Raw genomic sequence first — 13742 nt, forward strand, 5'->3', positions numbered from 1 at the left:
CGCTTACTTAGGCGCAGCGCACGCGAGACAAAATCCCATCAATCACCGGGCTGGGCGCGTTAGGCCGTGCAGTGATTCAGCTATGCATCACGCCAACCCGCTCGCAGCGAAGCAGTTCACGAGCCATTTCATCTCGGCGCGCTTTTTTTTTTCGTCAATGTTGAAGAGGAGTAACCATCGTGGCTGCGCCGTTGCGAAAAGGCTGAGGGAAAAAGGTGGGGTTGGTAGGAGACAGCGGAAAGCTTCGACTCCCTGTTCACGAAAAGAGAGCCCAAGCACAAGTGGCGGGCTACCAAATATTTCTTTAACAGACAGCGTACTGACGTGCACAAACATTTCCTCCTCACCAACATACATATATACGCACGAGCGTACATGTTCCGTCTCGGCGAGATTATGCGCGTCGAGGCGAGAGAAGCAAGCGTCCGAGGAGGAAGGCGCCTGGTGGTGGAGAAGAGAACCGCGTGCCCGGGACACTCCAGAAGAGGAAGACGGAGAAGGGAAAAATGAATATTGTGAATAGTACATTACCAAATTGCTTGAACTAATAAAGGCTGTGCATGTCCTTAAGTGACTTAGCATCTTTGCTAATGGCACTTTACAATTTATAAAAACCAAGAAACGAGCATAAGACATACAGAAGAAGAAAGTAAGCCTTGAAAGCGCGCCACATTTAAACAAATTGAAAGCATACTGAAAACATTCTACGCACAATGCACCAAAAGGGAACAGCACCCATACGCTTGCGCGTAAACCAAGTTCATGAAGTGAAACGTCACTTACTTTTTTTCTGACTGTTATTCTTACTGTTACCTAAAGCAGTTACTGCAACTCCTTAATAATTCAGTGAACGAACGCAATAATTGTAATAATGTGATAATCATCAAAACTCTTACATGCTGTTCTAAAAAGAAAACAAAAGAAAAAAGATTGAACTTCTTTTTTCTGAGTTTTCTGGCGACCTCGTTTTGAGAGCTTTCAGTATATGTGTAAAAATTTCAAATTTTTAATACTCTCTAGACATTTTCATTCCAGCTCAATATTAAATTATAAAGCAACTGCATAGGTTTGTTTCTTAACCTAATGATACTAACTTCAATCTGGTAGAGAAAACAAGTATACTGCTGCAAATAGTAGCTACATGCTTGATAACGTATTGCTAGTCCTGTCCTTTTCTGTGGACGACTGAGAGAAGTTAAAGTACTTCCCTCTGCGGGATAATCGAAAACCTAGGACATCTTCTCGTAACTCAAACAATGCGTTCGCCTCGAACATTGCTCCTTGTATATGCGTTTGAACTTTACTTCTATTTAAAATTATACTTCTTTTTACTTTGTACTTACTCAGCATGCGTGTTAACTTTAATTTCATAATTCCATTTCTTTATTTCTTTAATCTCGTGCTTAAGTGTGGCATGATACCATCCATCGTTTGATACTTTCTTAAAAGCTTTTTCTGTATTTTCCATCACTGATAGCGCCTTAGCCCATATATAAGTGAAACGGGGAAGCAGTAGGTCCGCGATTCCAACTTCGGCAAGTCACCCCATAGCTAAAGCTATCTGTATCTTGCGTAACACCATGAAGCAGATACGGTGGCAATTTTATTGTAGCTGATCGTTCTTGTACTGTGATACAACACCCAACAACTATTGTACGAAAGGGTTCAGCTGTCCAGAAAGTATCGTCTTCCCCTAAAAAGGTTATTCCTTCCTCTGCGACAGTTCTCTGGCAAGTTCTCGGTTAGGCGTAATGTTACTGAGCAGATTTGATTGCGTTCGCCTGGTTTTAAGAAGCCCGTGCACATGGTTATGAATTTTAGGGCTTTACCCGTTGAAATGAGAGAGAGAGAGAGAAGAAACTTTATTAATGAATGGCCGGCAGTTTCGTTGTGGTGGCCTCAGGTGGCGGCTCCAAGTCCTTGGACTCGGGCGGCATCTTTGGCTTGCCGGACGGCCCAGAGCTGGTCTGCCAACTCTGAACTTTTCAGAGCCGCCTCCCAGCGGTGGCGACGCCGATGGAGAAGGTCCCCGGCGGGCCCCGCAGCTGGGGCGGCGTCGGGGAGAAGCGAGCTCGAGGCTTCCCGTACTGTGGTAACGGCCGCGATTACGGACGCGTCGCGAACGGATGTGGTCCCATTACCGTGGTTGCCGGCACATTCCCACAGCATATGTCGCAGCGTTGCTCGCTGTCCGCAAGCTTTACAGGCATCTGTTGGATATAAACCTGGGTAGATGTGATGTAGGACCACGGGGCTAGGGTAGCTGCCTGTCTGGAGCAAGCGTAATGTTACGGCCTCATTCCTATTTAACCTGTCGTGTGGGGGCGGGAATGTGCGTCTTTGGAGTCTGTAGTGTTGGGTGAGATCTCTGAACGTGGTCAGGCGATCGCCCTACGCCCATTGTGATTCTTGTTGCCGCATTTCTGTTGTAGTGTTGAAAGCGTTCAAGCGTTAAAAAATGAAGCCGCTACGCTCACCAACACCGTAGTATCTGAGGCTGGGCGTGTTGGCATTGATTAATAATTTAGGTTGTGTGATAATTAAACAGGGACAGAAAGCAGCAACGTACAGCCATGACTTGACCATCCGCTCCAGGCCGGTAGGCATACGTTTACCGCAGCAGTGTCGAAATAGTGGACCGTCCGGCTCATATTTGGGTGGTACCGGGATCCAATCCCATAACCGCCTGGAATTCGCCGGTTTTTGTAATGACATGTCCCCGCGCCCGTACCTCGGTTGTCTTTAGGAGCTCTCATCTCGCAAGAAGGCCAAATAGATATTTGAAAGGTGTCTGGGCGTTCCTTGTCTCACCACAGCCATGGTGAAATATTCGAGCGTCCACCGCTGCTGTGGCAGGCAGACGAACGTGGACGCCAGGTAACGTCGGGTAAAATAAGTACGAGCGCACTGCCGGCCCGGTGCTTGTCGAATGTGGCAACTCCAAGCTTGAGAAAGGCACCCACCCTGATGGAAAATTACTGGAATGGAACCGGTACCAATCGTTTTGAGAGTTGTGTGTGATTCTGTTCACCTGGGCTCTTGCAAAGCAAATACAGTGGTTTGCGCGAATTTCTCCCAAACAACTTACCTCTGCGAAGCCCAATGCCTGAGAGGGCTGCAGCTCGCACCCGTCTTTCAAACCGGTGGGTGTCAAGCAGTGGAGTTTTAAGCATGCACTTTGCACAGCCAAGTTGGGCGTGCTGCCCACTAGGCCGCAAGTGCGGTCCGTGTTCCTGTCCACATCTCTTGTTGTCCATGCCTTCCTTTCTGTCCACGCTTATCATGCAACCTAAAGTATGGCTCACAGCCACCCTTCACTTGTGATGCGCGGGACGCAGTTGACCAAATCAAGACAGTACTCGAGGAACGTTATGCCTACTCTCCTTAGCACTAAACCTTTGGATGGAAAGCAATGCATATACCTGTTTTTATCGAAGCAAGAGAAGTCAATTGAAAGAGAGGAACCAAGAAATTGGGCTTCGCGTATAGGCTAGAAATGATCGCAAGATCTATTTAAACGTCGCCGTTCTCTACATGCATGCATTTTAAGATTAAGAAGTAGCGTATCTTTAAACCGCCGGTAAAATTTAGTGCCCGTATATAGAAGAGGATTCATACATCTGAACGGTTCGTAAAAATAGGCGCTATCTAGCAAAAGCAGGTATGCTTCTCAAAAATCTCTGGCTCTATGTATTCGACCATTACTTCGTGTTTTGCCTGCGCATTTGTGTTTCCTTCAAGCATAAGTACACTCAACGCACCCACTTGAAAGAGAACGCTTAATTTCGCGTAAGAGCAATCTCTCACTAGAAACAAAAATTAAATTATGTGGTTTTATGTGCCAAAACTACGATCTGATTATGAGGCACGCGGTAGTCGGGGACTCGGGATTAATTTTGACTACCTGGGTTTCTTTAACGTGCGCCTAAATCTAAGTACGGGTGTGTTTTTGCATTTCGCCTCCATCGAAATGCGGCCGCCGTGGCCGGGATTCGATCCTTTGATCTCGTGCTCAGCAATCCCTCACTGCTGTTTTCTGTATGGTTTCTGTGTGGAGTATCCCTCTCATGGAACTTTGTCGCAGTAACAGCGAAAGCTAGATGCTTTAAACGTAAACTGACGTTACCTTTGATATAAGCGAACCATGCGCATTTGCACGGCACGAACAACCGCCGGCGAGCAAAAAAGTCCATGTGCGAATAACAATATAGTGACGTAAAAGCCCTCATACAACATTTTCTTTCCCGAGTGTGTCCCTATTTACATGCAGTTGCCTGTAAGTATAATAACCGACTGTTCTTCGATGTGCTCAAGGAAACATTCTCATTATGCAGCGCAGTCCTCGCCGCCACATACAGTGCTACTTACAGCAGCAGAAAATACCTAAACATATACTCGTGCCATTTGCAGGAAGTTGTAATGACAGGCCGTTGCTGGTACGGATGGTTGCACTTAGCACAAATTACTCCCTCATGTAATTTCGATAAGCGATTCCAAATCAAAACATACACAGTTGCCACTTATTCAGCAGTTTGAAGACAGCGGTGAATTAGCGACTATGGCCTGTTGCTGCTGAGTGCGAGATTGCGAGTTCAATTCTGACCCGTTACAGGCACATTTCGATTGAGGCAGAATGCAAAATCTCGTGTACCGAGATTTCTATGCATGTTAAAGAACACCAGGGAGCCGAAATGAATTCGGAGCCTCCCGCCACTACGGCGTCCCTCATAATAGGTCCACCGAATAAAACGCTTTCGGCCCAAGCTGAAGCGTTTCCAATAGAAAGAAAGTTGGCAAAAATAGAAAGTGAGCAACTGCTGAACGAAAGTAAAAGATTCTGTGACAGGAAAGTATATACAGAGATCTTTTTAGAGAAGGATAAGCATGGCGCCACTACGTATGACAAAGCTATTTGTTTAGCGGCACAGCTATTGAACGTCTTTGCGGAATAAAGCCCGCAATGACGCGCGCACGCACACGCACACACAAAAAGTTAAACGTCTACGTCAGCAGTGCCTACAGAAGACGAACGACGTGCGAACCGTTTTCTGGCGCGCTCAATGTACACGCCCCCATAACTCGGGCAACCGCGAATCCTTTCTGTTCCATTTTCCTTGGCAAGGAAAGTGCAACCGCTTTGTTCGCTTGTGGAGCAGACCCCGGTAAAAGCAATCGCGCCCTTCGCAAACAAAGAATGGATGAGGCAAAGAGCGCTTCTCAGAGCCGTTTAGAAGGCGTCTCTTGAACGGCAACTTCGGGAACGTCTTACGCGGCCGACTGTTTTCTGTCGTGATGCGTCCTCACTTTGCATTCGCCGTGATTGAAGATGCCCGCATGCGTGCCCTATTTGTCACTATTTATTTATTACACACGCTGAAAACCCCTGCCAGCGCTCTTCGTGTTCAATATGTCTGCAAAGAAAGGAAACTTCTGAATAAGAAACTCGCGTTCATTTACAGGAATAGTAACAAGAAAAGTGGATCTTCTTGCTGAAGTCTTGCCAAATTTCGCTGGCTTCAGTAGCAAAAATGAAAGATAGTGCGAGTAACTGCCTTCAATGAATCACTTTTTACCATTCTGTTCCGGCGTGCACCATTTTTGCATGCTCAAAATTTTCAGACCTTCTCGCGGTATACAAAATGTAATGCGTGCAAGGAGGACACAAGTGGCTTATTTATTTTCATTGGTCCTACACGATCATCCATTTACGTCTACTTACAAATCCCCAGCTTTGCAAATTGTCCTTATAGCTATAAGCCTCCATTAATTGCGTCACTTTCGGCAGAATTACAATTGATGAATTAGTGTTCTAAAGCATTGGTTTTTATTCAGCATAGGAAGAGTGACATATTTTCCATTACTCAAACATCGTTTTATGAAAGCAACCCTAGACTTCTTTCCGTAATATTTTTTAAAACATAGTGTGCCAAAATTCAAACAACTGTTCATAGAAATACAGAGATGCGCAGTGACGAACAGTGGGCCAGGAAAAGAAGCCACAGTCTCAACAACGTATCGAAAAAAGGACAACAAAGGTACGAAGCGAGTAAGTCTGCTTGGTGAAACTTTGGTTGTAGCCTGAGATCTCACTGATTCGCACACTGCTGATCAGCCTGCCATGTCTGTGCCGTAAGTCCCACATCAATGAATATGTCACATGTGAGTCTCAAGAGAGCCTTAATTTTAATGTCCCTTAAACAATCCCTGGAAATGCTTTATAAATCTGAGTTCGCTAGCTTCGTGCTCCGCGCGTTGCTTGTTCCCATTAACTGTTTACTATAAAATGAAGACTCACTCAGACAAAGACAGAGTGTTACTTCAAAGAGAACTTGAGATGCTAGCCTAGAGAACTGCGTGCAATGAGAATATGGGTGAATAGGTTGAAATATTTCCAGCGTAGTTTTGATTTCAGACTGGAAGTATTTTCACTGGTTTAACAAAAAAAACTATTTCACTATTGACATCATCCTATTAGCGCAAACGCTTTGGCCAGTTAGTGCATGATGAACTTGAAAAAAGTTGAAAGTCCAGCGTCCGTCCGTGTCTAACACCTTTTACTTGTGTGCGCGTCCTTTGTGTTTCGCTGGTACCCTCTTTTTCAATATCATCATATTAACCGCAGAGTAAAGCCTTCTCGCGGAATTAACCATTCGCCTTCTTCCTGTACGTCCGCCAACACTACCGTGTGCACTCAAAGTACTCCACCGAATTTTCGCTTCCGCTGAACACGCTTCACCTCACTCGACATTCATTCTTATTACTATAAGAAGCTAGAGCTTATCTCCTTTCTCACATAACATGACATAGCCATCTTATCATCTAGATTCTGATCTAAACAAGAGTGTCAGCTACGTATGTTCGCTGCATAACTCAAACTACAATCTTTGCCACTTCTCGTTACTTCAATGATCTTCAACTGCATCACTTATTGTGCGGTTTTTAATTCTTTACAGTTGTGTTTGTAATCCTGCATGTCTAATTCGCCTTCGTGGTTGCTAGAGAAATGCTTTGATTATATAATTCTCATTTCGATAATACCGGTGAACTGTCGTTCTTGTTTTGAGACTGCCTCCCGCAATGATTACAACCGCATATTTTCTTCCGAAAAATGTTCCTCCCACAATACTCAACCCTTTGACTACTTTGCCAAGCTAAACATATCCGTTCACTGCTACAAAGGGCGGATTGCCAATCACGAATGCTCGTTCACTTGTCTAGAAATTCAATAGCATTCTGGAATTTTACATTGCATTATATAACCGGTTTCTACCCGCAGACATCTCTTTGAAGTAATGTCCAGTGTTGCTGAAGGGCTAAGTATTATCTGGAAAGCTTAAGCTGCCGGAATAATCCATGTTTGATCTTACACGTTGTTCTCCTCAACAGGAAATATTGAACATTTGACCCGCCAATTTTATTAATATTACTGGAGTGAAGGTACCTTGTTGCCTGGCACCCATCTTATATGGTATTTAAACTTCTGGATGTAACTCGGCCACACAATCATTTTTCTTAAGACTTCCAAGACAGTGATATTGTCAAGTGCTTTAGTAAGTTAAATTGTCTTTTTATTTACTCAGCGTCTCCGAGTGCGGCACATGCCATGTTAAAAAGGGTAAATAAAATTGAAAGTTGAACTTCGAATATGTTTGTGAACACATACATCGGCACTTCTGCGTGGTGTCACGTGAGTATGCTTAACAGTACTTTTGATGAAAAGAGAAACGAATGAATAACTCGCTCTGCAGGAAACTGTATTGCGCTGGCTCCCACAGACAAACAACGAAGTAATATTTGTTAAAAGATGCCGTGTCACTATTTCTGGGCTAATTTGGGCCGTCTTGGCGCGTAAAACCCCATAATCTTATTTGGACCATCGACACTCTCAGCAGAAAGTTAGGCAAGCTTGAATTACTTGTGGGTCTCCAAGGGCTGGCCCATACACATTAACAACCGTTGTGCTGGGCGACGTGCTCTAAATTTAAAGGTAACCATTACATGAACGACAGTAAATGTAGGGGGTTAGAGTGCCAGACGGGAGACATGCTTCGATTATTTAGCACAAATTGCTTCAAATTGCGCACATAATTCTGTCTGTCTCTCCTCACATCAAGCTAAAAAACATATTTGTCTTTCTTTTCCATTTTGCTAAGTGGAAAGGGTCGAATGTTATTACTTTGTTGCGATTTAAATGAAAAAAACGGGGGTCTGGTATTTACAAAACCTTAATTTAGACCTAACGCTATGCCCCTCAACTGAGACAGTTGTACTGCCAAAAAAAAAAGAAGAAAAAGAAGTAGGGGGGGGGGGGATATCGTTGTTAGCGGGTCAAGCTGTACTTAATAACGCCTGCATGCATATAGCGTTTACTGGAAATTTAGAGTGCCAATGATGAATCTATATTTGGATATGACCGTTGCTCTTAAAAGGGAACGCGTCAATATTCTTTCCTCGCGTTTATATTATGCGAAGATTACAATCATAGAGTATGCACTTTTATTTGAGTTCCTGTTCTGCCTTCTCTACCTCTCCCCCTTCCTCTTCTGGTTCAATACAATGCAGATTTCAGTTAGAATGGGCTTAATCTAGAGATGAGAAATTCATCAGAAATTAGACGCGAGAGGGCGAAATGCCAGCGTTGGGACGGGGAATATCGGATTGCATTATCAACCTGCCCTCGAGAGTCATTAGTTCTTGTGGAGCGCTCGTTGTGCATAAATCGCTGGAGTTGGGCTTGATTCGGCGCCATCAGCTTTGTTAGTTTCGATTTTATAATCCATCTCCGTTCTAGAAATAAAGCTATGCGAAAACCAAAGCGAAGCATTCTCAACCTTTCTCATCGTAGAATGCGAAAGTTGCAAACACTCGCAGAACACAGACGTGCATAAATGCGTAAGTGAAATTTCCCCAATGAGAGTAGCGACCAGGTCTAGTCAGCTCGGCTCCAAAATGCCCCAGTGCATTAGATTGCGTGGTATATCCGCTTGAGCCATCGGTCTAATCCAGGCTTATTCGCCAAATCCTTGATTCACTGTTTGCAAAATGTGCAACTTTCGAAGCTGTGATTGTGAAAAGATGGAGAGCCGAGCTTAAGTATTGAACAATGCACTAGTGAAACATGAAACGATAGACATTTGCGCTGCACTCACATGCATGATACATTTGACATTGAAAGCACGTGGCTATTTTGTTTTCTTTTAATAAAATGAATAATAGAAGAGGTTGGCGCTTTATGGCAGCAACGGCTACTCCTTTTTACTTAGGAACGAACCAAAGACGTGTAAAAAGGGGAGAATAATGTCACGAGGCATGGCATTCAGTAGAAGACCAGATGAACGAAAGCTGTACAGTCCAACAGTGCATGAATTGCAAAGTATTGTGCAAGAGTTCAGTACATATACGCATATATAACGTCAAATATTTTGAATAGCCAAAACATAGAGAACATGTAATGACACCGCAAGCACAGGAAACAAGTAATTGCACATTGCGTAAAAATTACGATCACTACATAAATAAATTTTGAACCCACAACACGTGGCTGGTTCTGATTTGGCGCTGTGCACACGATGACGCAGTTCCTCGCTGCATGCCAGTCGATCAGCGTTTTTTGTCGAGAGAGAGAAGTACCTTCTATGCCTGAATAATTCAGATGAATTCAAATGAAATCAACTATAACGTGTGACATATTATCTTTTTACAACAGTGGCATAGGTTGATACATTCTGCACCTAATATTATACTACGCTTGTATTATACTACGCTTATACTTAACCAATTGAGCGGCATCTACGCACACTCAGCGTGTGGGCGAGAGGCACAAAACATTTTAAGTTATTTGAAACATCTCGACTTCATCGTTGCTTGCTAGCAATAGCTGGAGGCCTCCTTCGCTGCAGCCGAACAAGCAATCATTTGCATCTCTGAAATTCCGAGGAAGAGTTCATTAGGTGCACTTAATATTTTGCAGTTCGGAAAAATGCAACTCTCCCTGAACCTAAACAATGCATGTGTTGTTTGTGTGGTCAGTATTTGATTAAAGCTGCAGGGGTATCAAGAAGCTCTGAGCGAGTGAACGCCTACTCATTGCGAAAACAACGAATTCAGTGCGACAAAGAACTCTTGACCGACAAAATAAGTTTGTTTTTAGGCGTAGTTTGTGATTCCATTTTGAAGTGCCACTCAGAAAAATAGCATTTGACGTTTGACCTACGATTTGGTCAACTGAACTTCAAAAGTCTGGCATTAGACTGAACCGAATATGGGCCCGACGCCTTCCGTCACTTTCCGCCACTTTGTTTGTGTTTTAATGTTGACAAAACGTGTACATTTGAACACGTCATTGCAGTTCATCCCGCTCCTAGATTGTATTCACCATATGCTCATAAAGGTCATACTTTTGCCAGCAACGCTAATCGGTGACAGTCATTAAAAGCGCGGCATAGGAAAGGCGTAAGCGGCAGCCAAAATCAAGATAGCTCATGCAAATCAAATGCCCAAATTAAAATTGGGGCGTGCCGGTGTTTATTGGTAATTCAACCAAGCTTTGTTTACTTCCAAATAGGATTGTCCAATATTTGAGCTCCACTTTCAAGTTTCGGACATGATAAGTTGCAACCTAAACTGTAGCAGAGAAATTCGGCCAAATGTACCCTTAATAATTACCACAGACAGAGAAAGAAAGGTCATAAGGGAAAGGCAGGGAGGTTAACCGGGCTGAGCACAGTAGGCTATATTCTCCACTGCAGAAAGGAGATTGAAAGGTGAGAAGAAAGAGAGAAGTTTACAATTATCACTGGTATGCACAAAATCCAGCATTCATCGCTGAATCAATCACAAGTGGTCATATAGGCTGGTGCATTTCAAGAAACGCAGCAGCGCTTTTGTGGCTTTGTACGTAGCAGACACCCGAATCTACGGGCCCAAGACGGTCTCTTCTGGGGGAAGGCTTGTCATCTAAATGGCTTAAAGCTGTCCGAAGGGCAATCCTTTTTCTTCGCATATTCGGCAGTTACACATGAGATGTTTGATCGTTTCTCCTACACCACATGTAATGTAATTGGCACTGTCCGCCATTCCAATTAAGAATGAGTAGGCGTTCGTGAAAGAAACTCCAAGTCGTTGGCGGCACAGTAAATCTTCCTTCAATTGAGTAAAACTAGGTAAAAGCTGTAATCTCATTTCAGGGTGTGTGGCAGTGCCATAAAATTTATAACTAATAGTAATCTCACTATTTTATTAGCTCCAGTAAGCAATAGACGTGTCCCGAAGCACGCTAAGATAGTCTTTGGGGGCTGCCATGCACTTGTAGAGAAAAGGGAACAAGGCCACATCGAGCAGCGCAAATAATGATTCTAGATTCTAGTCAACTTTGTTTGCATGCAAGGACGAAACTCCTAATAGCTTAAATAGCCAACATGTTATGAATTACGCAACGTCAAGGAACGAACAGCAGCACTAATGGTAGGCGCCGCTGATCGACAATATTAAGGCAATCGAGGCATGTTGAACATGTGACGAAAGCTGTTTCCTGCATTCTTCCTGCCCAACATTTTAGTGAAACTGTTCCGCACGATATCTTCGGTGCTTCGCAGCACTCATGTCAAATAAATGACTTCGGTGGGGCTAAACATCAATTACTCTCCTCACAGAAGTGCTTTTTCTTTGCTTCTGCGTCTCTTCTGCGTCATGCAACTCGTCTTCATAATTTACCTTTTGCACGATAATTCCTCATGTCGGGCCTCATTTATCCAAAGTTTGTCGGGCACTTTGTCAGGGAGAGCTCTAAACACCCAATGTTTGGTTCTTTTACCTAATGGTTTTCTAATGAGAATTCTGGATTATTGCGTGTATTGTGTGCAAGTCGCGAATAAACTCAAGTGGGCCAGAACGGTTCATTAGTGCGAGAGCATGTAAACAGAACATTCTTGCAATCTTTGAACCATACAAGCAGCTGACGTAGTTTTGTTATTTGTTGCCTCTTTTATGTTATATTACTGGCTTCTGAGTCTGCTACCCAATTCTGTATGTCGCTAGCTGCACTCGGCCACCAAAAATCAATTGCACAACGGTCAGAAAAACTTTATTTAGAGATATTGCGTGGTAATTGCGATGTATACCCAAAAAGACGCCGCAATTTCTTTTATCGATAGTAGAGAAGGCTCTGCGGCAGCGTCAGCCTTATTAACGGTAGTGTTATAATTGGCAAAGACAATGTAGCAGCTATAGCAAGTGGCAAAGCCTTCATCAACGCCTGCTAAAAGTAATTCAAAAATAATTTCCTTCGGACTGAGTCATTTGAAAAAAAAATGTCCGACGATTACGATACTCTCTGATATGAAATTTGAGTGAAGCGGAACACGTGTTTTTATTTCGCGATATATTGAGGCAGAGACTTAGAGACCAAAATGATCGCACCAACTGGCAGCGGGCTAGTGCTGTCAGCGCCTTTGCAGAGACAGAGGTAGTATGGAAACACTGGCATGATGAGCGGGATGAGCCAGCTGCGGAAGAAGACGATGACGACGTGGCACGAGCGCGTTCACGCGATACACCGAGGGACGCCGACGCTCAACCCAGGAACCGGTGCATAAGAGCTATTGCGCCTAAAACTCTCCTCTATCGAAGTGAAAAATTTGGCAGCTGCTCAATGTTTCTCAGGTCACGTCCGCCTTATTTGCGCCGATTATGGACACCAGTAAAAAGAAAATACACATATAACGCACGTGTTTAATCTGCCTGAAAGGAAGCTTTAGTGAACAAGTTAATCATCACAAGACCAGTAGGCATCTCGGCTGCCCAACCGCCTCCCACATGGCTTCTGCATGTCGTTGCCGATACACAGGATTGGCCTTACGGGCACGATAGCGTTCGCGCTTACGTTCGCGTGGGACATCCTCTTCTTCTGCCGTGCGCTCCACCCGCGGCCTACCCATGGTGATGGCCGGGAATGCATTACGTGACGCGCGTAATGCAATGCAGATATATACAGTTCGTCTGGGTAGCTTGGAGTTCAACCATCTTTCTTTAAGAAAGGAGCTTTGATTTTTTTTTCTTTCAGATCATAAGACGAGCCCGTGTTCACGCGCGCTTGATGTCTCCGATAAGCAGGGAAGCTCAGTTAATCACGACAGGGATCGTATCATGCCTAGCAGACGCAACTTGCGCTTTCAGTGAACTTTGTGCGCACGCGCTACTCTTGCTGAGCTCGTCGCTTCGCGCCGTTATCAGGCACTGACCGGCCGGCCAGTCGATGCTGGCGCGGTACTGCGAATGTAAACTGCAGTCTTCTGCGCAGATGTGTGTGTTGACTTTCCTGTAGTGCGTTTTCGGAGCTCACGGACGAGTCGGTCAGACATAGAAAGTTTCCCTTTGAAAGCAACAGAAAAAGAAAACCATCAGATTTCAGTGGCTCTTATTATCTGTGAATTCGTAAGCGCCGTTGAACACTAGCTGCTCCCTAGAGGAGGTTTTCGAATGGGCGTCCTTCTGCAGCTACGCAGCACTAAGTTAGCTTTATCCCGTCTTCAGTGGCGTTCTGGATTACTGACGCTGGAATTGTACGGCAGACATGCATTATCCTTGCTTTGCGCTCGTCTCAAGTCGTCGTCTCGATCATGTACACGCAATCGTTCACATAGCCTCACAGAAAGAAATCCAGTGGAGAAAGGTCAGGTGACCTAGCTGGCCAACTTACAGGCCCATGCCTTCCAATCTATTGCGCATGAAAAGTCACATCCAGC

The 13742-nt window shown here is 44.4% G+C and overlaps 1 long non-coding RNA gene across 1 annotated transcript in view; it reads left to right on the forward strand.

Moving 5' to 3' along the window:
• The window catches only part of LOC129386237 (uncharacterized), a 273338-nt gene that overhangs the window by 79996 nt on the left and 179600 nt on the right, over positions 1-13742 (forward strand). The window lies entirely within an intron of this gene.

The sequence above is a fragment of the Dermacentor andersoni genome, chromosome 4, assembly GCF_023375885.2.
Source record: "Dermacentor andersoni chromosome 4, qqDerAnde1_hic_scaffold, whole genome shotgun sequence".
NCBI lineage: Eukaryota > Metazoa > Arthropoda > Arachnida > Ixodida > Ixodidae > Dermacentor > Dermacentor andersoni.